This window comes from Micromys minutus, assembly GCF_963924665.1.
Source record: "Micromys minutus genome assembly, chromosome: 32".
Classification (NCBI taxonomy): Eukaryota; Metazoa; Chordata; class Mammalia; order Rodentia; family Muridae; genus Micromys; species Micromys minutus.
In genome coordinates this window covers 12,009,546-12,021,137 of record NC_137967.1, presented here as the reverse complement: position 1 = coordinate 12,021,137, position 11,592 = coordinate 12,009,546, and positions in this window count along the sequence as shown.

The window sequence follows — 11,592 nt, the reverse complement described above, 5'->3', positions numbered from 1 at the left end:
GGCTAAGATAGTAGGGGTGGGAGGGCTGATAATTTCTTTTTCTCAGAAAAGTGTTCTTGGGAGAAATCTGAGTCTGGCTGGAATTGTGGGCTGAGATGGCGAGAACTGTTTGCAGTCGTCACAGGGACTCTAGGATGAATGACTCCTTGCGGCCCAGTGGGAAGAAGGATGAATAGAATCCCTTCAGTGTCTTAGGACTCGGTGTTTGGAAAACCCGGGAAGCCATGCCCTTAGCATCAGCTCTGTGAAGTTAAGTAGGGAGCAGATGGGGCTATCCTCGAGAGACAAGGAGAGCCAACGATGTTAATTACCTTGTCGGTACCCAGAAACAAAGCACCATTAAAGGATACACTCAGAGATACTGGGAGGCTGGAGCGTTTGTCCTGTGACTGGTAGATCCAGCCACGCAGGTCATAAAGAGTCACTTCCACGGCTATGGTTTGAATATGAAAGGCTTCCTACAGGTTTGCATGGTCCCTGGCTATGGATGCTAGTTTGGGAGGTGGTAGAGACCTCAGAAGCAGGAAATGGAGAAAGTAGGTTATAAAGCATGCCTTTAGCTCCCCCTACTCCATTACAGACCCACCCCTACCAAACACACACCTCTTCTGGGACCTCCCTCCTCACCCCATCCATCAGCTAAATTCTGCCCCTCCCCACTGCACAGGTAGTCCATCTCTTGGTGAATCTCAGTCTGGGTTCTGTGAGCCACCAGGGAGGCATTCCCTTCTCACTTCCTCCTCTGGGGTCTCACTTCCTAGTGCTACCAGATTGGCTGGCTCCTCGGGGATCTTCTCTGCCCTACCCCCAGGTTTCCTCCTTCCCACCACACAAGTTGCCAGTTCCTTTAGGAACTTGACACCTCATTTCTCGGTGCTCACAGGGGTGCATTCACTGTCTCACCTGACCCCATGGGCCTCCGTCCTGATTATACACCCAGCTCCCTAGCCCTCCTGCCCCTCACATCCTGAGCTCACACAAGGTAGAGTAGCAGACTCTCTATAGATGCTACATAGCCAGGCAGCATTATGGTCTTGACTCATAGACTCATGGACCCATAGACTCGCACTAGGCAGCAGGGGAGAGGGCCGGCAAGGCTGTGCTGAGCCAAGAGTAATGTCTGTTCCTGAGGACGACAGTGTACTCTCAAAGGAAGACCAGAGCTACAACCTGTATCCTCGGGATCAGTTCCACCAAAGGAAGCATCCTAGCCCCTCTTCCAACTCAAGGCCCTTATGAACCTTGGTACACACCTAGACTGAAAGGAGAAAGGCGATTTTAGCAAAGGCAAAGATGCAACTGGCAGGAATATGCCTTGAAAGGTGGTTTTTTTTCCCTGTGCCCCCTTCCTGTCTTTCTCTCTACTTCCTTCCTGCTGTGAGGTGAGCAACTTGACTCTGTGACAGCCTTGTGTCTCTATGATGCTCTGCTTCCTCATGGGCCCATAGCAATGGAGCCAGGTGACCGTGAACTGAAACTGCGAGCCCAAACTCCCCTCCTTTAGGTTGTTTCCTTGAGATGTTCATCACAGCAACACAGGGGCCAGAATGGAAGTGAATTTCTTGGCTTCACGTGTAACTGTACCCAGAATGGCTTTTGAGATGGGACTGTGTCTAGGTCAGAGAGAAATGGGGGATGGGTGGTAAGAAGAAATGCTATAACGGTCCACCACCAGGCTGGAGTGATGGCTCTGTGGTTAAGAGTACTTGCTGCTCTTGCAGAGGGCCAGGTATGGTTCCAAACGTCCACAGGGCAGCTCACAGCCATCTAATAGCTCCAGTTCCATGGGATCTGATGGCCTTCATGGTTACCAGGCACATATGTAGAACATTTGCATGCATGCAAGAAACGTTCACAAATGTTAAATAAAAATCAACAAACCGTAATATATATATATATATATATATATCCCCTGAATTTTAACAGATAAGCTGGTTCCCACATGGCTAGTTTCTTTCCTATTCCTTGGTCCTCGACCCAGGTCTGAGCTCCTGGTATCTGCTAACTATTCAAAATCTTGCTGGTCTGAGTTTTTCCTCAAAGTGTCACTGAATTCGACATCAGTATACACACGCTTTCACCCACTATGCCTTTTCTTTTGTTTGAGACGGGGTCTCATAATGCAACCACCATGCTGCATTGTACGCTGCCCTTGTCTAAGAGTCAGACACACCTCTGCACTGTGCCCATGTGAGACGTGGAGCTCATGTGTGCCAGCTAGGGTTACTACTGCTGGGATGCAACACCGTGGCCAAAAGCAGCTTGAGGAGGAGAAGGTTTATGCAGATATCGCTACATCAGTCCATCATTCATGGAAGTCAGGGCAGAACTCAAGACAGGAACCTGGAGGCAGGAACTGAGGCAGAGGCCATGACAGAACTCTGCTTACTGGCTTGCTCAGACCCAGGACCAGCAGCCCAAGGGTGGCCCCATCCTCAATGGGCTTAGACCTGCATCTGTCACTAGGTTCATAGGCCACTTCCAGGAAGAGATTTCTCAACTATGGTTCCCTTTTCTCAGATAACTTCAGCTTGTGTCAGGTTGATAAAACAACAGCAAACAAACAAAAAACCAAGACAGTATGTCCGGGGGGAAATGAATGAATGTCCCCACCCTGAATGGGGGCCTGGAGGATCCACCATGACATCTTCAGCAGACTAGCTTTGCCTTGCCCTGCTTGGAAAGTTAGTCCCTCTGGGAACAGCTTCTCTGGCATTCAAGAGGGCCTCTTGTGTTAATTAGTCAGACTTTATGTCACTGTGACAGAACACCAAACCCCCCCCCAAAAAAAAAAGATTTTAGGAGGGACAAAGGAGCAGCTCACATCTTGGCAGCCAGGAAACAGAGAGAGCATGTCTGCGCTTGTCTTTTTTCTTTCCTTTTTTGGTCACCCTACCTGGCCTGGATCTCGTTGTGTGAACCAAGTTGGCCCATAATCCACAGACCCACTTGCCTCTGTAGTGCTGGGATTAAAGGTGTGTGCCACACGCTGGGCCATGCTTACATCCCTCCTCCTTCAGCATCCCTGCCTGCAGCTCATTGGATGGTGCCGAGCACATTCCTTAATGAACCCTCTTTGAAAACACCCTCAGTCACAACCCCTGGAAGGGCGCTTTACTATCCTCCTGAGCATCTCTCAACCCAATCAAGATGTCAATCAATATGCATCATCACATGGGAGAAGAAAGCTGAAGGGTGAACTGCAGTCCGGGATGTCACAGCCCCTGAGGTCATCTGCATCAATGTGGTGTGGAGCCCCGCCACCCTGGCCGGCTTTCTTGTCTCAGTTGTTTACCAAGCTGGGTGACACACACCAGAAAGCCTGGAAGATGTCTCTGTGTCCTTACTGTGTCCTTCCTGGACCTTGGCTGTTGCATATGCTTCAGTATTGGGAAGGGCACTGTGTAGGCAAGAGAAACGCAGGTCCTTGTCACAGGGAAAACATGCATCAAAACTGCATCAAGAGCTGAAATGACAGCTCATCGGGCAAAGGCATTTGCCACCAAGCCTAGCAATTTGAGTCTGGTTCCCCAGGCCTACGTGGTGAAATGGGAAAACCCAAAAGCTGTCCTCTGACCTCCATGTTCTGAGTTACATGGAACCACACGCGCGCACACACACACACACACACACACACACACACACACACACGAACACATACCCAGCAAATAAATAAATACATGTAATGAAAAATCGAATTTAAGCCTTCCAAATTCATCTTCTAAGAGTGAGAAAAGTGGACGGTAGCGCTTCCTCCAATGTAGTGGATGAATACTCAAGAGTTTTGGTGTGGTGTTATTATTATTTTTAGGAATGGCACCTAAACTTACAAAACAGAAAGTGTAAACACAAGCAGTCCCAGCACTGGAGAAGCAAGGCAGGAAGATGAGTTTAAGGTCAGCCTCAATGACATAGTGTGTTTGAGGCCAACATGGGCTACATAAATCCCTGTCTGGCCAGATATAATAGTTCACTCCTTTAATTGCAGAAGTCAGGAGGCAGAGGCAGGCGGATCTCTGAGTTCAAGGCCAGCCTGGTCTACACAGTGAGTTCCAGGACAGCCAGGTGAGATCTCAGTCTACACAGTAAGATCTCATCTCATGAACCCCCTGCCCAAATAAAGTAAAAGTCTTCATCTGGAAAAACATAAGTAAACAGCAAATAAACAAGTTGAAAACCCAAGGAAAATGTACACAAAAGCTGTTTGCTTTTAGCGGGATACTTTTACAGGCTTCTCGTTCTTTTAGATGCTTGTAAAGGGCACAGAGCTGAAGCGACCAGGATGGTTGAGAGACCACCAGGAAGTTTCCAAGTTCTTGAGAGCATGCGCAAAGATCTGAAGGAAACTGTGCTTAAAGAATTCACAGAGGGCTAACGAGATGGCTCAGCATGTCAAGGTGCTTGCCACCAAACCTAACGCCGAGTTTGATCCCTGAACCCCAGAGTGGAAAGAGAAAAACAAAACTGTTATCTGACCTCCAAGCAGATGCACCTCTGAGTAGCCACACATATAGATATACATCATATACATATACATCATATACATATATATATGACAGACACACAGTAAAACAGAACACAAAGAAAACATGGCTGAAAGAGTTCAAAGAGGAGACAACAGCATTACTACAGATAGAGACTATCCATGAGATGACATTATTTAGTTAGAAACACAAAGGAGTTCTGAAGCTGAAATCAAAATAGACCAGATGTGGTCGTGCACACACCGTGCACACACCGTGCACACACCGAGCACACACCGTGCACACACCTTCAATCCTAGCACTCAGGAGGGAGAGCTACAGTGAGTTCGGGACCAACTAGTACTACCTACTGAGACTCTGTATGTAGACTCTCATTTTTTTTAAAGGGGGAGTGGAGGGAACAATCCAAACTGAAATTTCAGTAGAAAGACTTAAGCAGAAGATTTCACAATTACTCAAATATGGGAAGTGAGATGGAACACAGATCAATATAGATCATTGTCCAATCTTTTTTTTTTCCTTGCTCTGATAAAACACCTGCTGCCAGATGGTGGTGGTACAGGCCTGTGATCCCAGCACTCAGGAAGCAAAGGCAGACTCGGATTTATCTGAGTTCGAGACCAGCTTGGACTACACGGTGAGTTCTAGGACAGCCAGGGCTGCACAGAGGAAACCCCTGTCTCAGAATCTTAAACCAAACCAAACCAAAATACCTACTAAGCCAAGTTGAGGAAAGGTTACTACAACTTTGGGTTCCAGGCCTCTGTTGCTATGGAGAAATCCTGGTAGCAGGAAAATGAGGCAAATGGCCACACTGCTCCACAGCCAGGAAGCAGACCGAGTATCAGTTCCCCAGGCTTCCTCCTCCTCATCTGGTCCAAACTCCAGCCCTTGGAGGGATGCAGCTCTTACTCAGAGTGAGTCTCTTCCCACCTCAACCCAAACCAGAAACTCTCTCCCAGACATGCCCAAAGGCTTGTTTCTAAGGTGGTTCTAAATCCTATCCAGTTAACAGGACTAATCACAGTTATGTAACCAGAAGTACAGAGCATTGTTAAAAGGCATCTTTAAGAACCTAACGAGAGGGAACAGAAAGGGACATTAAAAGTTTTTTTTTTTTAAAGCATCTCTAAAAAGAATCACAATGTTTGAAATTTCCCAGATTCAAGCTGGCCACAGTACTAACCCTTGTAATCCTAGCACTTTGGAAGCAGACACAGAAGATTTCAAATTCCATTCAGGCCACCCTGGCTGTCTATACATATCATATGACATATAACCAGTTAATGTGTGTGTGTGCACATATGTGTGTGTGCATACGTGCGTGTGTGCATACATACATACATACACACACAGAGAGATGATTCACTGGTTAATGTACTTGCACCTACATCATGCACACATGCTTTTGGAGGCCTGGAGGGGACTTTAGATTCCCTGGAACTAGAGTTATAGATGGTTGTGAGTCACCCAGTATCAGTGCTGGGAACTGACTCAGGGTCCTGTACAAGGGCAGCAAATCAACCAGTGAGTCATCTCTCCAGCCCCAACTTAGTATTTGAGACAGGAGCCTGGAGCTCACCAAACAGGTTAGGCTGGTGGCCAGCAGGCCCTACCTAGCCTCTGTCTCCACCTCCCCAGCATTGGGTTGAAGGAGCAAACCACCCGCCCCTAGGCCTTTTTTTTTTTTCTTAAATAATCTATTTCTTTTTTATTTTATCAACACTGATTTGTGTTTTGCCTGCATGTATGTCTGTGTGAGGGTGTTGGATCCCTGGAGCTGAAATTACAGACATTTGTGAGCTGCCATGTGGGTGCTGGGAATGAACCTGGTTCCTTTGGAAGAGTAGCTGGTGTTTTTAACTGCTGAGACGTCTCTCCAGCCCCCTCCTCTGGGCTTCTTAACATGGATTCTGGAATCTATGTGACGCCTACATGCTTGTGCACCAAGCCCTTTACCAACTGAGCCATCTCACCAGCCCTCCCCCCTTGACTGAAGTTCTTTTCCTTAGGCTTATTTGTTATTTTTTATTTTATACGTGTGATTATTTTGCCTGTATATGTATCTATGCAGCACAAATGCCTGGTGCCTCACAGGAAGTCAGAAAAGGGTGTCTGGTCCCCTGGGACTAGAGTTACAGACAGTTATGATGCAGCTATATTAGTACTGAGAATCGAACCTGGGTCCTCTGGAAAAGCATCCAGTGCTCTTAACCATGAATCCATTTCTGTCTCTCTCTGTCTGTGTATGTATGTATGTATGTATGTATGTATGCACACACACACACATGCACACGCATGCACACACATTAATTCATTATATGTCATATGAGTCTTTTTGTGTAGACAGCCAGGGTGGCCAGGATGGAATTTGAAATCCTATGTGTCTGCTTCCAAAGTGCTAGGATTACAAGGGTTAGTACTGTGGCCAGCTTGAATCTGGGAAGTCTCAAACATTCCTTACACATAAACTAAGTGCAACTAAATAAAACTTATAAAAACAAAATTTTAATTTTAAAAATAAATGATACACATATTTAAAAGGCAAAAACACAAGGTATATGTACCTGCACACAGAGTTAAGGAACGTTTATTAGCATAGTAAATACTTTAAAAAATGTGGTGGTCTGAATGAAACTGTCCCCCATAGGGTCACAGAAACTGGCACTATTGGGAGGTGTGGCCTTGTTGGAGGAAGTGAGTTACTGGGGGGAGGGGAAGAGGAATGGGAGGGAGGAAGCTTTGAGGTCTCAGAAGCTCAATCCAGGCCTAGTGGCTCATTCTCCCTCCCTGCTGCCTGCCATCTGAATGTAGAACACTCCTGCACCAGGCCTGCCTGGATGCTGCCATGTCCCTGCTATGATGACAATGGGCTGAACCTCTGAACTCATAAGCCAGCCCCAATTAAATTCTTCCCTTTTCAAAGGAGTTGCTGTGGTCACGGTGTCTCTTCACAGCAATAGAAACCTCAACTAGGACAAGTACGGTATACTCAAATAGTAAATATATCAATGTTCTCTCAGCCACGGAATATACATACTTTTCCAACATTCATGAAACATTTAGGTAAACTGATTTCATGTTGGGCAGCAAGAGAGATGTAAATTTATTCCAAAAAAAAGGTCAAATTCCAATTATCTACAATAAAACCAGATGTAAAAGAAAAAGGGTCAAGAAAACAATCAAGTAACTCACCAACCAAAATAATTTGTTTTGGTGTGGTGCCATTAGAGGAAAAAGTATTTTATAATCTCAGGCAAATATGTTTCATGAATGTGTTCTTTTTTTAAAGGCAGGTTTAGTTGTAAATAGAAAATAATAATAGGAAGGAAATGAATTAACTTTTAAAGCCTTGGGCCAGGCAGGATAGCACATGCCTTTAATCCCAGCCTTTGGTCAGGAGACAGAGGCTGCTCTCTCTATGTCTGAGGCCAGCCTGGTCTATATAGTGAGTTCCAGGCTAGCTAGGACAATACAGTGAAAACTGCCTTATTATTATTATTTTTTTTAAGGAAAAAATTGGGGACCTAGAGCCAAAGCTTAGCTGACTGCTGACCCTCAGGGGAACCATTTTGTGTAATATTCAGCCATTTTAAAGGGTCATGCTCTCGGGCCATGGGATGAGCCACGTGACTCACAGGGCAGATCTCCTACACTCAAAGCTACAAGGCTTGGCTGTCACAGTGTGTGACAGCCACACGGACAGCTCGTGTCACAAGCACAGCCACCAATAAGACAGGATAAGACAACCTAGGCTATGCAACACACAAGCTACAGCTCTAGGCAGGAAATCAATGGATGCAGGATCCTGGCAGCAAAGGATCTGGGGGTGCTCAGATGGCTGATGACAAAGCCAGGTGTCACATCTTAGCTGTCTGTCAAGTGACTGTCATCTGTTTCTTAAGTGTGAGATCAAACCGACACTTTGTTAGTTCTAAGCCCTCCAGGGAGAGCCCTGATTATATCTTTTCTCATAGTTTATAAAATTTTGGTTTCTTGATCCCTTTTTTGTTTTGGTTTTGTTTTGTTCCGTTTTTAAAAACAGGGTCTCACTGTGTAGCCCTTGGCCACACCTAGCCAAGTGTGTCAGGTCCAAGTGTGACCTAAAAGGGTCAGGACTCTTGAGCTCAAGCCCGCATGTTGACTAGAGTCATCTGGGAAGGGGATTCCCAGCTGTGACGATGCCTCCAATAAGATTGTCCTGTAGGCAAGTCTACCTGGCATTTTCCTGATGAAGGATTGATGTGGGAGGGCTCAGCACACCAGGGGTGGTGCCAGCCATGGGAAGGTGGTCCTGAGTTCTATAAGAAAGCAGGCTGAGCAAGCCATGAGGAGCTAGCCAGTAAGAGGGACTCCTCGCTTCCTGTTGATTATAGTCTTTATTCTGAAATAAAGAGTTATCTACCACTTAGTCTTTTGTGCTAACTCTCTCCCTCCCCCTCTCCTTCCCTAGCCCCCTCTCTCTTTAATTAAGACAGGGCCTTACTATATATGGCCCTGGGTGGCCTGGAAAAAATCACGTGGTAGCCCAGACTGGCCTCAAACTCCCCATCTTTCTGCCTTGGCCTCCCAAATGCTGGGATTCCAGGTACACACCACCATAAATTACTGCAGTTGTTCCTTAATGTGACTTTCCTTCTCTTACGGCAAAACCAGGAAGCAAAGGAGATGAAGACCTTTTGGGACTGGCGGGCTGATGCCAGTGGAGTTTGTGCTGTTCCCTCCAGTGAGGGTCCCCCACAAGGGCCAGGCGCTCCTCAGAGGAGAGGCCATTGATGCCTCTGGAAAATGATGGGCAGCCTAGCTGGGTCACAGGGCTGCCTGCTGTGCCTGTGTCCAAACCTCAGATCTAGACACTAATCTCTCCAGAGTCACCAAGGAAAACCATGTCAATCTGTGCTATACCAAAATAGCACAGGCCAAGTGGTTTAGAAAGAAGAGTTTATATAGCTCCTGGTTCTGGGAAGTCCAAGCATGCAGAGATGGCATCTGTCCAGTTGCTGACGAGGGCCCCTAGGTGGGTCATAGCACTGTGGAAGAAAGGGAGGTGAGGTGGGCAAGGGGGCATGCAAGCCGACTTGCTTTCTAACACCCTGTTCAGTTAACAACCCGTCCAGTCAAGAACCCACTCGCCCCGATGAGAACAGCATCTCCTACTTCTCAAGTGTAGAATCCCTAAGACTTAAATATCTCTTCCAATTACTCTTTGGGGGGAACTTGGTGGGAAATGAGGAACAAATCCTGGGGCAAACTTTGCTGGGGTTCTCTGTATCACTATGTTTAGTGTGTATGTTTGTGTGTACTTGTGGGGGTCTGTTTTTTTCTTCTACTATGAGACCCAGGGATTGAACTCACACTAGACTGAGGACTCAGGTCCTCAGACTGGGCAGCAAGTTCCTCTTCCCAGTAAGCCATGTATGTCAGTGGCTCTAGATGAAAGCTTTTGTTTTGTTTCATTTTGTTTTTGGGTTTTTGTTGTTTTGTTGTTGTTACTATTGTTGTTTGGTTGGTTGGGGTTATTCTGTTTGTTTGGTTTCTGGTTTGGTTTGGTTTGGTCTTTTCAAGACAGGGCTTCTCTGTGAAGCCCTGGCTGTCCTATAATTTGCTCTGTAGAACAGGCTGGCCTTGAACTCAGAGATCCACCTGCTTCTACCTCCCAAGTGCTGGGATTAAGAGCACGCAACACCACTGCCTGATTTACATTTAAATTATAAGTGGGGGGGGGCAAACTATATGATAAATTAATTGGAAATCAATAATTTATTTGGTTTGTTGTTTTGGTTTGGTTTGATTGCTTTTTTTGTTGTTGTTGATTTAATTTTTTTTTTTTAAGACAAGGTCAGCTCTGTAGGCCAGACTGAAACATACAATTCCATAATTCCCCTGCCTGAACCTCCTCCTAGAGTTACCGGCAATTCTATCACACCCAGCCTGTGGGAATCAATATGTTGGCCTGTTCCATCTAGTTTTTCTGTCCAAATTCCTCCTTTAGCTGCTTCTGAGAGTCAGAGACTTCCAGTCCTGTGGGAACGAGACCTGGAAGGCGCATCATGGGTGACAGTACCATGCCTTCCAGGGCCGGCTCTCCTGCCTTTTAGGAACCGTGTGAGTCACATGATGAACGCCTCTGAGCTGGCTGCCAGTATCGGTGTCCCCGGTCGGGATTGACAGGCATTTGTTTCCTTGGAGCGGTGCATTCCAACTCCAGTGCCAAAGAAAAGACCTGTTTGATGAACACACACGGCGTGCCCAGGCCCGCCGAAAAGCTTATTTTTGTTTTGTGTTCCAGACCTTCATACCACTTCTCAGTGCAGCGCTGATAAGGCATGGGGTATTTTCTTTCTTCCTCTCTTTTTTCATTTCTCAAAAGGTTTGGTTTGGTTTGGTTTAGTTTGGTTTGGTTTGGTTTAGTTTGGTTTGGTTTGGTTTGGTTTAGTTTGGTTTGATTTGGTTTGGTTTGAGACAGTGTCTCACCACGTAGCCCTGGATGGTTCAGAACTCTCTTAGGAGACCAGGCCGACCTGAGACTCACAGAGGTCCCCTGCCTCTGTCTCTTGGGTGCAGACATGTGGTCCGGACAGCAAATAGGAAAGGCTAGGCTGTCAATGGTGACAGGTATGACGCTGCAGTGCCTTCGTCTTCCTGCAGGCACCCAAAGCATCTTTACCGAGGAAGACGGGAGATGAAGCACTTTTCTCTCTTATCTTATTTTTCAAGTTTACCCATATATGGGCAGAAAATGTATATGTGTGTGCATTCCTGTGCATATATGTACATATACAGTATATACATATATATATGAAGAGAGTGTACATATGAACTATATATATATATTGACTTTGTGCATATATAGACTATATATCTACACATTTATACAGAGACCATATATAGCCTCTCTCTCTCTCTCTCTCACTCTCTCTCTCTCTCTCTCTCTCTCTCTCTCTCTCTATATATATATATATATATATATATATATATATATACCCTCTATCTAGAAAAATATTTTTGTCTTATGTTTATGGGTATTTTGCTTGTATTTTGTAAACACACACATATATGCGGGGATGGGGGGAATAATCTGTATCCCAGGCTGGCCTTGAACTCCTTG